This window comes from Prionailurus viverrinus, chromosome A1, assembly GCF_022837055.1.
Source record: "Prionailurus viverrinus isolate Anna chromosome A1, UM_Priviv_1.0, whole genome shotgun sequence".
NCBI lineage: Eukaryota > Metazoa > Chordata > Mammalia > Carnivora > Felidae > Prionailurus > Prionailurus viverrinus.
This window is the reverse complement of record NC_062561.1, coordinates 194,748,749-194,762,935: the sequence shown is the minus strand read 5'-3', so window position 1 is coordinate 194,762,935 and position 14,187 is coordinate 194,748,749. Positions and strand designations below refer to the sequence as shown.

General features: G+C 43.0%; 1 protein-coding gene across 4 annotated transcripts in view; it reads left to right on the top strand.

Annotated features, from left to right (window-relative positions):
- Window positions 1-14,187, top strand: part of GRIA1 (glutamate ionotropic receptor AMPA type subunit 1) — a 299,786-nt gene that overhangs the window by 127,763 nt on the left and 157,836 nt on the right. The window lies entirely within an intron of this gene.

Here is a 14,187-nt window from a genome sequence, read left to right as displayed (position 1 = left end):
TTAGGGAAAGTTGGGAGAGTAAAGCATTTCAGACAAAAGGACACTTCTTAGTAAAAGCTTAGAGATATGAAGAAATTTCCTGCCCTCATATATAAAGACTATTCCTGGTATTCGTAAGAAAGGCTATAGATATTTAGCACATTGAGAAAGATTCCTCTGAGCCAAACAATCAAATGCTCAGAAAATTAGAGAGCCAGTGAAGTCACACTCCATTCCTAAATTTTAAGAGATAAATGTCCAAATGAAGAGTCCAGGGTGTGTCAGAGTCCAGTATATGCATCTTTTCCACTAAATATACAGCTGGGGTTCTGTAACATGGCTGCCATTTTGTTCTCAGGAAGTGGCTAAATCAGCCATTTGGTCCTTGGGAATATTGGCTTCTCTTCTTCCCTCTGGGGAAGAGTGCTGTGTTATTAGCCATCTCTTTTATCTGGAAGTAGGACAACAATTTTGGCTCTGTCTGGTCATCTAGTCTCTTCTAAGGTGTCCTGAGTGGAAATGAGAAAAGGTGGTATTTGGTCCTTGTGCTGGGATTAAGAAGAGTGGATGTGCTGGTATACATGATCCCCAAATTGTTTTCCTGCGCCACCTCCTTTCAATCTGTAAGATCTTATAGAAGTCACCACCTAAAGTATACTTAAGAGTAGGTCATGCCCTCATCTCATTCCTGTAGTGGGTCTCCATGACCAATTAAAAATATTATCCTTCTCTTTATGTCTATTATTTGAGTTTACCCTTTCTTTTTGTTTTTTTTGTTTGTTTTGCTTTTTTTTTATTTTTTGGTTTTTGTTTGCCTTAAGTCCTTTTGATACACTGTACATTCTTATCACGCTAAACCACTGGCACCCCCCAAAAGGTCAAAAGGTCACATGTATACTCTGTTTTTGGCCTAATTTTCCTCAAACTGTTTTCTTCCACTTAGAACACCCGCATCCTATTATGACTCTCCAGACCCATCTTGATAGATGTAGTAACAACCAGAAGATAACACAGGATTATGTGGTTTCTTGTGTATTGAATCTTTTTTCCCCAGAGATAACCTGTTTGCATAGCAATTTGGCTTAATTTTGTCACTTTAGCAAGAGTGGAAGTAGATGGCCTAGAAATCTCTGTGGGGCTGGGATGGAGAGTGTGATAGATGGAATCTAGGGTCTAAACTGTCTAGTTAAGAAGATTACAACTTCTGGAGGTAGTTTGCACTTTATCCTATGTGCATCCCCACTTGCCCAGCTTCCAGATTTTAAACGACCTTGTAATTCTGGAAGACTTCTAATATATAAAGGTGGAATAAAGCCAGATGAAAGAATCGCATCCCTCTTGCATCCTGCAGGCAAATGCATGTTGACTGTAAAACTGTGTAAATGTAAGTTAAGTAATTTCACAGTCTTGGTCATTGAACTTGTTAACAGCAGCAGACAAGAAAAGTAGCAGGTGAGTGTGGAGTGAGCAGGGGCTGCTGACAAAGGGAGGAGTGACAGCAGACGAGGAGGGAGGGCCCAGCGGAGACTATGTGCTCAACGAGTATGAAGCTGTCTGGTGACCAAAATGAACAAACAAAACCAAAACACCTTACTACTTAGGGAGTCCTTAAGTTATCACTCACACCAATGCTTATGACTTTCAATAAGAAACCAGGTATCATATGCCTATTATGTGTCAGATCCCATTCTAGGAAATCAAGGGGAGTTCTCTAAAAAGTATAAAATACAGTGCCTAGCTCTGAAAATATTTACCATCTGCAACACCACATCGGCCAAGGTGACGTTGTATATGTTCAGTTCTTTTTACAAATGCAGGGGCATATGTAGAACCCAGTAGGAAGTTTTTCTATTCAAAACATTTAAAATTATGTAGCCACTTACAAAATAAAATTGTTCCCTACTTTCTCCAAGATACCATTTCCTGACAATGCTAGTAATGGAGACATTTCAGAATAATGACCTCATAAGGTTCACACAGCTGTGTCTCTGCCAACTTGAATAACACACAATCACGACCTCACTTAGTCCGGGGGCAGATCTTAACAGCTTGATAGGACTATGGTCAGAAATGTAGTTTGGCTAAACGGTTTTCCCACTTTATTGGCTAAACTGTTTTCCCACTCTACTGTTAACTTATTTAATGAAAGGGAGTGTCTCGTTAAAGGTGCATCGTTTTCCTGAGAGTCCACAGGGACTCCATGAGGCCATGGCACCTACGGGACATTAGACAAAAAAAAAAAAAAAAAAAAGAGTTGAGTCTTGAGCTAGATCGGGAACCCCCAAATTCATCCTGTACTTAAGTCATTTTGAACACTTTGGTTTATTCCATCAATCCAGTCATTTAGAGTTGAGGAAGATCTTTCTTTTTCCAAAAGGCTGAGTTAGGGCATTTTCCCTGGGGATAGACCTCCTTTATAATCAGGCAGTGACATAGCCCATGGTACAGGGGGAGAGATGGATTAGTGCCCCTATATTATGTAATGTATTGGTGAGGGTAAGCATAGTGGGAGTCTTATAAAAGCAGCAGGCAGAACCAGGGCCAACCATCCATGTTAAATGGAAAAAAGAATGTGTGTGTTTATCCCACTGTCTACCAAATTTATTTTCGGAAAAATACAATGAGAGCAGAAGAAAATGAAGAGTAGGAAATGCTACAACTGCTGGGCCCTTCTGGCTTAAAATCTGAGCGAGATCAGGAAAAATATGGCTAAAATGCTGAGTTTGGAGTCAGGAAAAGTAAGTTCAAATATTGGTGTTGCTGCCATACCCTCAACTATTTGACCTCAAGGACAAATTTCCCCTTCCCAGAGCATCTGCCTCTTTCCTATGACAGAAGGAATTAGATGAAGCCTCTGTGTAGAGCTCCTTTTACTCCTGGCATTCTAGGGTTCAATAGTAATCTAAAACAAGGACCTTCTTTTTAATGTATAACATACAATGAAGTGTATACAGTGAAGTGACCTATAAATTCTGCTGAACTTTAAAACTTTTTTTAAATGTTTTTATTTATTTTTGAAAGACAGAGAGAAACAGCACGAGTGGGGGAGGAGCAGAGAGAGAGGGAGACACAGAATCTGAAGCAGGCTCCAGGCTCTGAGCTGTCAGCACAGATCCCAATGCGGGGCTCGAACTCGTGCACTGCGAGATCATGACCTGAGCCGAAGTCAGACGCTTAGCCAACTGAGCCATCCAGGCGCCCCTAAATTCTGCTTAACTTTAAATGTTAATTAGATGCAAATACACAATGAAAAAGTAGGGTGAAAGTCATTCCTCTCTGTAGATTAGGAAGTACAATATGATTCCTTTGTAGTGGGAAGAATGAATCTTATACAGGCTGAAGCAAGCATTAAAAAATGTAGGGAAAACTAGACACTACTGTAGTCTGGGCTTTCTTCCCTTTGGTGAGATTTTTCTTTTCTATTTTTGTACCCATGGTTAAGGGACAAATGTCTACATGGAGCTATGACGTAAGCATATAGGAACATCATATCATGTGAACACAGTCATAAGTAATGGTATCGTCTAATAGATTTACATGATCTAGAGGACATGAGTATATACGGTTTCCAGCCAACCATATTATCTATCTGTTCTGAGAGAAAGGAAGACTTATCCAATTGTTACATATGAACATGAACTGCAAAAATAGTCCAGGAGCCAAGGAATTTGTGCTCACTGGGTGCCACAACTTGTGTTAGCACTTGACATATTTTCCTTCTTTTAATCCATAGACTAGAAGCTCCCTTTCAGTATATAGTTTTTAAACATTATTTGCTCTTCTGATTCCTATTTGTAAAGTGAGGAAATTTAATCTTGGAGAGGTTAAGCAAGGTCTTACAGCCAGTAAATAGTACAAGCTGAGAATGAAAGCTTCTCTGACTCCAAGGCTAGCTCCCTGCCACAGTACCACATTGCCTTCTGGAAGTCCTACTTCCTACTTTACTTCTGCCTTTATTTGGCTCTGGTACCTGAAACAAATCACTAGAGTTCTTGAATCTCAGTTTTTCATCCATTAAAAATCACAAAAACCAACCAACCAAAGTGGAATGTACAGCCTCTGCTCTTCTTCCATGGTTGGTGGGTGATCTTTACAGGACTACAGTTAGTTCAGTGGGATTGGTGTCTCTTGCAGTCATGAAACATGGTGACGTTGGACTTTAATTGGTCCTTGTACAACCGGAAGCTATATGTAAATTGTATCATATTTTTGCACATTTGTATTGTATTAGAAGAGTCCAAAGCTTTCCTGAGGCTACCAATGAAAGCTGTATCCCCAAGGGCCTCAGAACCTTCTGATTAGAAGGTCTCCTTATGATGTCTTCTAACTCAAAGCATCTGTAACAATCCAAAATAAATTAAGATTTAGTACATGAAGGGAGGTCAAAGGCAGAACTGACACTTGCATCAGAGACTATGGGGTATCATGGGTAGGGACCTGGGTCCTGGTTTACTCTGCCTTGTCATCTAAAAAGAGATGCTAATTCCTGTCTGCCTCCCCCCCCCCCAGTGCAGTAACTGTAAGAATCAGTTGTGATAATATGGATGAAAACACTCTGAAAAAATATAAAGTATGCTGCAAACTTATGATATTAACTGCGAGATATTAAAGTATCAAGTCATGTTACTAGTTGTCAACTGAGAAAGGGGGACAATTGCAAGCTCCATCAGCAAAATTTAGACACCCTGCTTGTTCATCCTTCAGCAAGGTCCTGCAGCTGACACTTATGTGTCAATTTCCTTGATTTTAATAAGAATTGGTTGCAAATACAGCTTACAGGATTCAAATGGAGATCATCACCAGTCTGGGAGCTGATGAATGAACTTAAACTTTATACTCTAGACAAGAGTGTTTGTCTTTTATCTCCTGTCTTCCATTAGTCAGCGATTCTCAAAGAATGGTCCAGGACCAGCCACAGAGTATCATCTGAGAACAAGATAGAAATGCAGATTCTCAAGCCCTACCCCAGAATCAGAAATTCTGAGGGGGGGCCCAACAGTCTGCATCTTAACAAGCCCTCTAGGGAAATCAAATGCACTGTATGCTCAAGTTTGAGAACCACAGCCATAAGTGATTATCCTAGGACAGACCTCCCGGGCTGATATTTTGGCCATGGGTACTCAAAAGAGAATGGCAGGACTCCAGTAACCTGGGAGTATCTAGGAAAGGCCTGTTGGGGGCTGGAATCAGCAAAGGTTGGGCTGGCAGGCATGGCCCAAAACATGATCAGATAGGCCTGTTATGTATAAGGCTCCATGTTAAGTTTTATGGGGCCTGAGAAAGAAGAAAGTGGCCCTGTTTCAAGGAATGCAGCTCTCTCAAGATGCAGGAAGTATTGATACCTTTGGTACCCTTGGCAGTTGAAGAGTGATAATGATCCAAAATTAAACCATACATATGTAACAGCTCCATGGTAAACTTTCTTCTCTGAGCCTCAAATTATGGAACGTAACAAAAAATATGAGACGAGCTAATGTTTATTGAGCATTTGTCATATTCTTAGCACTGTTTTAAGTGATTTTTATGTGTTAATGGTACCCCCTATTTTTAGCTATTTACTGTACCAAGCCTTTTGCCAGGCTCTGAAAATATAACTGTGAAATGTAACTGCCCTTGAGGAGCTCACTGGCCAACGGGGAGAATTAGAAGGAAGGGGCCCATCACTGCTCCAGTGGGAAGGACTATGAAGAACAAGCTCAGGGTGTTTTCTGAGGCCTAGGTGAGGCCTTCAGTGAACAGAGGTTTCTCAGAGGAGGAAATACATAAATGTAGGCCTCCGAAGGATGAGAGGAAACACTCTGCAGTGGGGAAAACTGAGATTTAGGGCACTTGGACAACTGTTCTCCCAGTCACATAGCAAGTAAGCGGCAGTGTTCGGACTTGAATTCAGGTCAGTCCAATTCCAAAGCCCTTCCTTTTAACCATTAAGTTTAGGCCAGAAAATAGGTTTTATCAAGCCTGTGAATTCTGATAAATCAGTAGTGGCTTCCAGGAATGCTGATGATGGGAACTCTGAGGCCTTGACTGGGCTGCATTGGAAGGAATGCCATGATCAATTAGTGATGTCTGCCCTGGGTGCAGAAGAGGAGAGTATGTGTGTCATGCATTTGCTGACCCTGCACTGCAGAGTGCTGCCTCCAGGACTTAGCACAAAGAGGGACAGACCTGCAGAGCTGGTTCTTATTCATGTCAGATTGTCTCTGACTTCAAGGAACTTATAGCTCAACAGCGTCAGCGGGGGCTTATTATATGTTACTAGGAGGTACTAAGTGACAGCTCAGGATGTTCTGAGCTGATGGAGCATTCAGTCATACAGGGAATAAAGTTTCTTTCTTTCTTTCTTTCTTTCTTTCTTTCTTTCTTTCTTTCTTTTAAGTGAAGACACTGATTAAGTGTAAGGGTGAAAAACAAACAGCAATAAAGAGCGATCAATCTTATTAATCCACTAAACTTCAAAATTTGTAGGCCAATTCCATTTTCATGCTTTACCATTGTTACTTCCATCAACATGGAGGCCGTCGAGATAACAGAAAATGGCATTTTTTGCAAGTAATGGGATCCATATTGTCAAGTCAGCTCCCTGGTGCCCAGGGGAAATTTAAATTTAGAAATGCCACTCAAAACATATGCATTCAACATGCCTAATGGCTCATCTTTGGAGCAGTATGGAAGTTGATACCAATCACAGGGACTGAGAAGGTGACTCTTTAAGGCAAAGATTATAATAAGTTAGTGCCAGTTTGCTTCATACATGGTTTATGGTGTCAGTAAGATAGTGGGCGAGCTCTTTGAAAGCTAATCACATCACGTGTCTCCAGTGTGTCTGTTAAACCAATGTATGGATTGAAATAATGACAACTAGTTTTAACAATCTAGAGGAAACAAAGGGGTACGTACCCCTTTGTTAGAAATGACTTCCAGATCAATTTCTTTTGCACAAAGTCTTTTTTTTTTTTTACTTCTCCCAGGCTCACCTGCATGACTGTTACAAGCACTTTTTATCCCTGACATTAAAAATGTTTTAAAAATGACTCATGTATTGGATAGAGAGCAAAAGGAGAAGATGACTTCTCTCAAAATCCCCAGGTCAGAACTGTTTGCCCTCTGGGCATTCCCCCGCCCCAGGAAGGCTGTTTTGTGAACAATTAACTGTCACTAACCGGGACTTGGCAAGCCAACGTGCCCCCTTTTTCAGAGGCTCACTTGGTGGTTACGAGTGCCCATGGACGTCATCGTCTGAACGAGCCAGAGGTGAGGATGTAAGCCACAGTAGACCCCACTCCAGGGCTGTGCCTGCTTATTGTGCTCCTGCAAAGCCCCACTGTCCTCAGAACTAGCTTCTCACCACCCCCCTCCCTCAAGGCATTTACATCAGAGATGATGGGGGAGCTTATCACCTTAAAACCTATTTACCTTATCTTACTTTGGAAGACAAGACTTGACAGTATCAGCCATCAAAACATTTCTCTGGCCAAGTCAAGCTGACCAGTACAGAATGATCTCTGATTCATTTTACATGAATCTCAACATTATCTGAAACTCAACAAGGGGAAACAACATGACAATAGTCTGTGGAAAAGAGGCTCTGGGGCGTAGGCTGATAAGAACTTTACCTTTCCTTATTCCTACCAGAACTGTGAAAAATAGCCTCTGTGTACAGGGACAGTGCATCTTAGTCTTGACTATATACAAATTTCAGCAAGAAGAACGTGTTCTGGAGCCCAAAGTATGAGGACATCAGTTTCGATTATGTGTTAATTGGAAAGAGGAGAAGAACCACTTCAAGGTTTGCATTTTAATATATTCAGGATCCAGAAGCTTTTCCTTTGCAGGGCTCCTGATGCATTCATGCCGCAGGGATATCGCAGGTTCGTTCAGAGAAACTACCTTATTGGTCATGCAGTTTATTCCAGTTCTTCCTCCCTGGTAGGCTTCTGGAGATGCATTTTCCTAATGCATTTCAATGCCAGGAGCAGTAGTGGTGCTGAAGCTTAGCTGTGTGCTGCCATTTGTCCCATCCTTTGCTTTTTACTTCTGCTACATGGGCTGTTTCCCCCTCCATTCCATGGAGAGAGACGCAGCCCTGTGGTTTGGGTGGAGCCCAGGGCTGCTGGTAGGATGAGATCTGGTTTCCATGCCTATTTCTGCCACTAACAAGTGTGACTTTGGACAAGTACCTTTCCGTCTGGCAGCAGCCCAGTTATCTAGCCACACGAGAGGATTGGCTGATCCCTAAGGAGTCTTTCCAGCCCTAACATTCTGGGACTTAATGGGAACTGGAATTCTGGGTTTAACTGAGTGAAGTGGAACTAATATTTGCCAACTGCTTTTCTCTTTGGCATTGAGCACCATGCCAGGCACTGCGGGGGATGTACTTATATCAGAGGGCTCTCTCAGATACCACAGCACTCACAGGCGAGCGGGAGTTAGATGAGAAAAGCAGGCTTACAGATATCTCCGGTGCACAGCAGAACACACTGTGTGCTGGGAGCAAAGTACAAATGATTACAGGGTCTGAAAGAGACAGGAATTGCATCTATTTACAAAAAGTCAGAACAGCACTTCATGGCATTTCAGATGAGCGTTGGCAGAGAGAATTCAAACAGGAAGCAGTGTAGTTGCCATAGCAACATTTACTGAGCAGGTATTTTGTGCCAGCCACTGTTCTAAGCATTTTGCGCATAAAAACTCATTTACTCCTCTCATTGTTTTGACACAGAAACTATGATTATTCCCATTCTGCCTATAGAGGAACTGAGGCATAGACTATCTAATTAATAGGCTTAGGCTCATACTATGAGCAAGTAGCAAACAAACGACAAGTGCCAGGATTCAAACCCAGGCAATCTGGAGCTTACATGGGGCTTAAAGCCTGGAGGCTCCACTGACTCTCACATATGGAAAGTCTCTGAACCTGGAGATTGGAGAATGAAAAAGGCCTGACTGCAAGATGAGCTTTGTGGCCCAGGGCAAGTCTTCTTGTGCCTCTAAATTGCCAGTTTCTTATCAGTGACAGAGCAGTGATAAGCACTTGCCTCACAGAGTTCTGATTATTCAGCAAAACAGCAGGAATAAAAATGCTTTTTAAAAATGATACAGAGCCCTATATAATTTTAAATAATAGAGGAAAGCAGAAAGAGCAATGTGAACAAAAGTTCAGAGGTGGTAAGGTACAAAGCATATTTAGGCGCATGTTTAGAGCAGAGGGCTTGTCCGGTGTGCTCTGGGAGTCAGAGCACCTGATAGGTCTGGTTAGGGTCTCTTCCCCACAGTTGCACCTTGAGTGATTTCCATCCGGGGTCTTACCTCATCTCATCTCTGGTAGTTAGGTTAGGCCTTGACTCTGCTCTCTCGATGTGGAGAATGACAAATCTACCTTATTTTCCTCATGTTTTATACTGTTGACACTCACTCCAGATGCCAGTGCGATTCTCATTGGCAAGAGTTCAATGGCAGCCTTTGAACGGGAGGACTAGACCCTTAACCCGCAGTTCTAATATTAACATTGGCACATTAGTTTCAGCAGAATTGGTTCATGTAGGAGTGACAGTAACGGACAGTTAGACCAGAGTCGAAACTTGTCTGGATAGAGAAATACACTCATCTCAGCAGTGTCTATTCTGCAAGATGTAGCACCATGGTCTTCTCCATCCCAGGCAAAGCAACATCTTTAGGTGGTGCCCAGATTACCATGGGGACTGATGGGGAAGGTGGAGAGAGCACACAGTGGTTAAATCCAAGAAAAGGGCAGCCGCTCAAGGGATACCCAGTGAGAAATACACTGGGTGGACTGGGGTCAGGAGACCTGACTTTGAGTGTCACCTTGCCTGACATTTGGCTGATTGACTCTGGAAATGCCATTTCACCTCCCTGAGCTTCCATTTTCTATAAAATGGCATAATTGATAAAGATGCTCTCTAAAACACCTTGGATTCTAAAAGCCTAAAAGCGTGCAAGTTATTTTTAAGCAGAAACTTAACTACAGCTATTCTTAGGCTCCAGCTAGAAGCTACATGTGACTTTTTGTTTCCTACTAACTGCAGAGGTAAGGTTTTCAGCTACATGTTGCTCTTATCTCTCTAGTGGTGAGATGATGTTGTTTACAAAACAGCAGCAACATCACAACAATAGCATCTGGAACAACAGACACCATGGTAGCCAGGCACTGTGTGCTAAGAACACATTTCAAATGCATTTAATTCTCAAAGCAGCACCATTAGGTGGGTACTATTATTATTTCTGTAATACAGATGAGACAGCAAAGATTTCAGAGTTACTAATTAACTTGCCCAAGGGACAGATTGGGGAATTGAATGGAGTTTGTCCACTGTCAGACCCTGTGCTCTTAACCACTCAAAGAGCCAGCCAGGAGGCAGCATAGGCATGTAGGTATCCCAAGTATGGCTCTTGAAGCCTCTCTCCCTTGAAAAAGGATCTCTAAAGATTTCTTTATGGGGATCAGAGACTTAATTCCCCAGGAAGGAAGAAATAAGTGACTAACTCCAAAGTAAGAGAACGGGATAAGCAATCCTTTCCCTAAAGTGAACTCTGAGGACGCCAGAGAGGACAGGTCTGCATTGGAAGAAAGAGGACCACAGGGACAAGAGTGGCAATGGAGAAGGGCAGTTTCTCCTTCACCTCCTTCACTTATCTGAAAGTTGTTCCACACAGGACTCCCAGATCCCTCCTGGCAGTGCCCAATGACCCTGACCATGGGAAAGGTGCAAGGAAAAGTACTCCGGAGGGGTGTCACAGCTGATAGAGCAGACAGGATGGAGAAACCAGCTGTGTGTGCCAGCCTCCCCTAGCAAGCATCTGTTCCCAAAGCACTATTAAGTGCCAGGTCCACAGAAAGATTCCTAAGACACAGTTCCTGTCTTTAAGGGAAATGTTGATTGCAAAAGATGGGAGACAAATCCAGGCGTGGGTGGTATTAATGCAAAACACTAAGTGTCAAAATGAGAGTCTGAACAACTTGCTTTGTGTGTAAAGGGAGGACCAGACACAATCAACTCTACAACAAGGCAGAAAAGTGCTAAGGGCACTAATGGAAATGTGAGGTAAGAGCCGAAGGAGGGATGGATTGATTCAGATGGGGGTTGTTGCAGGAGCGGTGGTGTTTGAGTGGGATCTCAAAGGACTGAAATGAGTGGAGAGGGTGGTGATGAAATTCGTATCATCACAGGGGAGTAGGTGTAAGGAGGGAGGTCAGTTTGTCTGTTTGCTTTTCTGAAGGCAGGATGGCTACAGGAGTGGGGTTGAAGTGCAGACTGACCTAGTTTTGATTCCCAGGTCGGCCGTGTCCATGTGACTTTGAAACCTTGTATCTTCATCTGTAAATGGAGATGCTAATACCTTTTTCATGAGATTGTTGTGGGAAATAAAGAAATTAATGCTCATGTTTAGCAATACAAATGTTTAGTAAATACTCAATAAATGGTAGCTTTTACTCTGCGTTACTGCTTCAGTGAACGTTATCTAGCTCCTCTGGGTGACATCTGAAGCTAACCAGCCACTATTGGATATTTGACAACTTAAAAATTAACTAAATGCATCTACATATTCATTTGCATTTGCTTTAGCCCATTTGTATATTCCATCTCCCCAGATCCTTACAGAGCCAGTACCCCAGCCTGCTCTTGAGTCAGTTCTGCTTTTTCGTTTCATGTTGTTCTGGTTTACTTGTCCATACAGTGGGCCAAATTATTGGGTTTTGTTTTCTAGTTTCTTCTTCCTGCAGTACAGTTCTGCACTGGACAGGGCACTCCCTACAGTACTTTCCTATCTAGGAGCAAATGCACAAGTTCATGGCCATGGTCAGCTTCTTGAGCAGAGTCCTTGCCTCATCAACTGCCCAGCTTTGCTCTGTCTCCCATTCATTACTTTGTGGCTAGGAATCATCACAGAATATTGGAATTGTAGGGAACTGCCACCAAATCTTAGGTTTTACCAAGAAGAACCTCAAGGCCCAGAGATAGGACGAGGCTGGGCAAGTTTCCACACAGAGACAGGAAGGGTAGGCTGGTGCACTAGACCCCAAGCTGGGGGCCAAAGACAGGCCAGTGTATCCTGGATGGCTTTCCATGACCTTTGTGTCTTTGCTCTGCAGACTTAGGCCCTGAAGAGGGCAAAGATGTGTTTCCTTCCCTCCCTTTTCCTCCCTCCACTTCCCTCCTGGCTTTGGGTAAAGCTCGAAGCAGCAGCCCTCCTAGAGGTCCATGCTCCCACAGGGCTTTCTCAGGATGCCCATTACAGCATGATATACTGACTTGGGGCCTTCACCTCTTGGACCCCAGCTGACAGCCAGTGAGGTGAGAAGATAGAAAACACTTTAAACTGCCTCAGCATTTTAAAATGAGGAGGCAGGTAGGAAATGTCTGTGATGACCAATGCTGTAGAGTTGATAAAAATGAGGAGACTCTAAGTAAGGCCTTCCTTCTCCTGCTGTCCTGACACCGAGGATGTAAAATACTTTTAATCTCACATAACAGCTCGGACTGTTTGGTGCTGGTGACTAGTTTGAGGAGGATGCTGAAGCCGCATCTGGGCTGCATGGGATACCATGCTAGGATATGACAGCCCGGCCTCATATGTGATACATTATGGGGAAAATAAGAACCGAGGCCCCTGCTTTTAAAATGGACATTTTAATGTGATGAGGAGATGGACTCATGAACCACTAGTAAAGTCTTGTACAAGAGAAAATGAAGTAAGTTCTGCAGTCGGCGTATAGCATGTTCTATACATTCAGAGGAAAGGGCAGCTCATTCTCCAGAGGGAGAACAGGGCAGACAGCGCCCCCATGTCCTAGCACTGCATCCCCTGGAGCCCAGATACGGCTTCAGAATCCCCCTCAACCTAGTCACCAGCACCAAATAGCCAGAGCTGTTATATGAGATTAAAAGTGTTTACATCCTTGGTCTCAGGAGAGCAGGAAAAGGAAGCTCTTAGAGTCTCCTCGTTTTTATCAGCTCTCTACAATGTCACTCATCACAGACATTTCCTACGTGCCTTCTTCTTACATTCCCCAAAATGGATCACATATGATATGTTGAATCAGCAAATGAATCACTCAGCGAATGTCATGGTGTTAGATATGTGAAAAGGTTATTTAGCATAATAGTAAGAACTCACTTTGTGGAATCAGACATACATTAGAGTTGAATTCTAGCTCTGCCATTATTGGCTCTACGATGCCCACCTCCCTCAGTCCTTCTTAAAAAAAAAAAATAATAATAATAGCATTTACCCTCTAGGGTTGCTACAGAGATTAAAAGAGTTAATGAATGTAAAATGTTGTCTATTTGCTAGCTTCACAGGGCCCAATATATGCAAGCTGCTATCAGTAATATTAGAAACTATCATCATCATCACCATCATCATCATCATCATCATCACCATTTGTTGCCACTATTATTATGCTAGTAACCAGAATCCCCAAACCCTAAACAGCCCCTCTCTTTCCTTAGATATAAGAGGGAAATATGTAGCTGGAAGACCCATGGAAACTTCTTCCCTCAAGGTGCTCACCTGATCTCAGCTCTCTGGATCTCAGCACTGGGGGGACCAGAAAAGACCAACCCAAGGCAGTATGGATGGCAGGGGCGGATTTTTCCCAATGTCTCAAATAAGGCAGATCCAAGCTTCCCACCTCAGATCTACAAAAAGGAGGCCCTTTGTACTCATACTCAAGGCAGCTTCAGGCGTCATAACATCCCAAAGACACAAACCCAGCAGGGGTTCCGTGGACCTAGCACCACGGCCCATAACTGGCCTTGCCACCTGCTTACCTGTCTCAGAGGAGGCACTGGGGAAGGGGGTCACGCTAAAGCAACAAATGGCCCCAGCTGGGAGGGCAGGTGGTAGTGTGGCAGTGGTGGTGGTTGTATGGCCTGTGTGGGTGTGAGGGAGGTCAGTAATGTAATGCTCTAAGGTATACGTAGAATGTATGGAGGAAACCAGAATTTGAAATAGAGAAATGGTTATTGGTAATGTGATTAGTGGGAGCAGAATTTGGATCTGCTTGGATCATGCTTGTATAACTCATGCCTATCCTCTTACAGCTGAGGAAACCAAAGTCCTCACTTGAGGGAGGGATAGTCCATTTTATGTGGGGAACAGAGGCAAAGGAAAATTTAAATTTCCTTACTGTCTACAGCCCATTGACAAGTTCTTGAAACAGGCAGAGTGACATTCTTCTTGGAATTC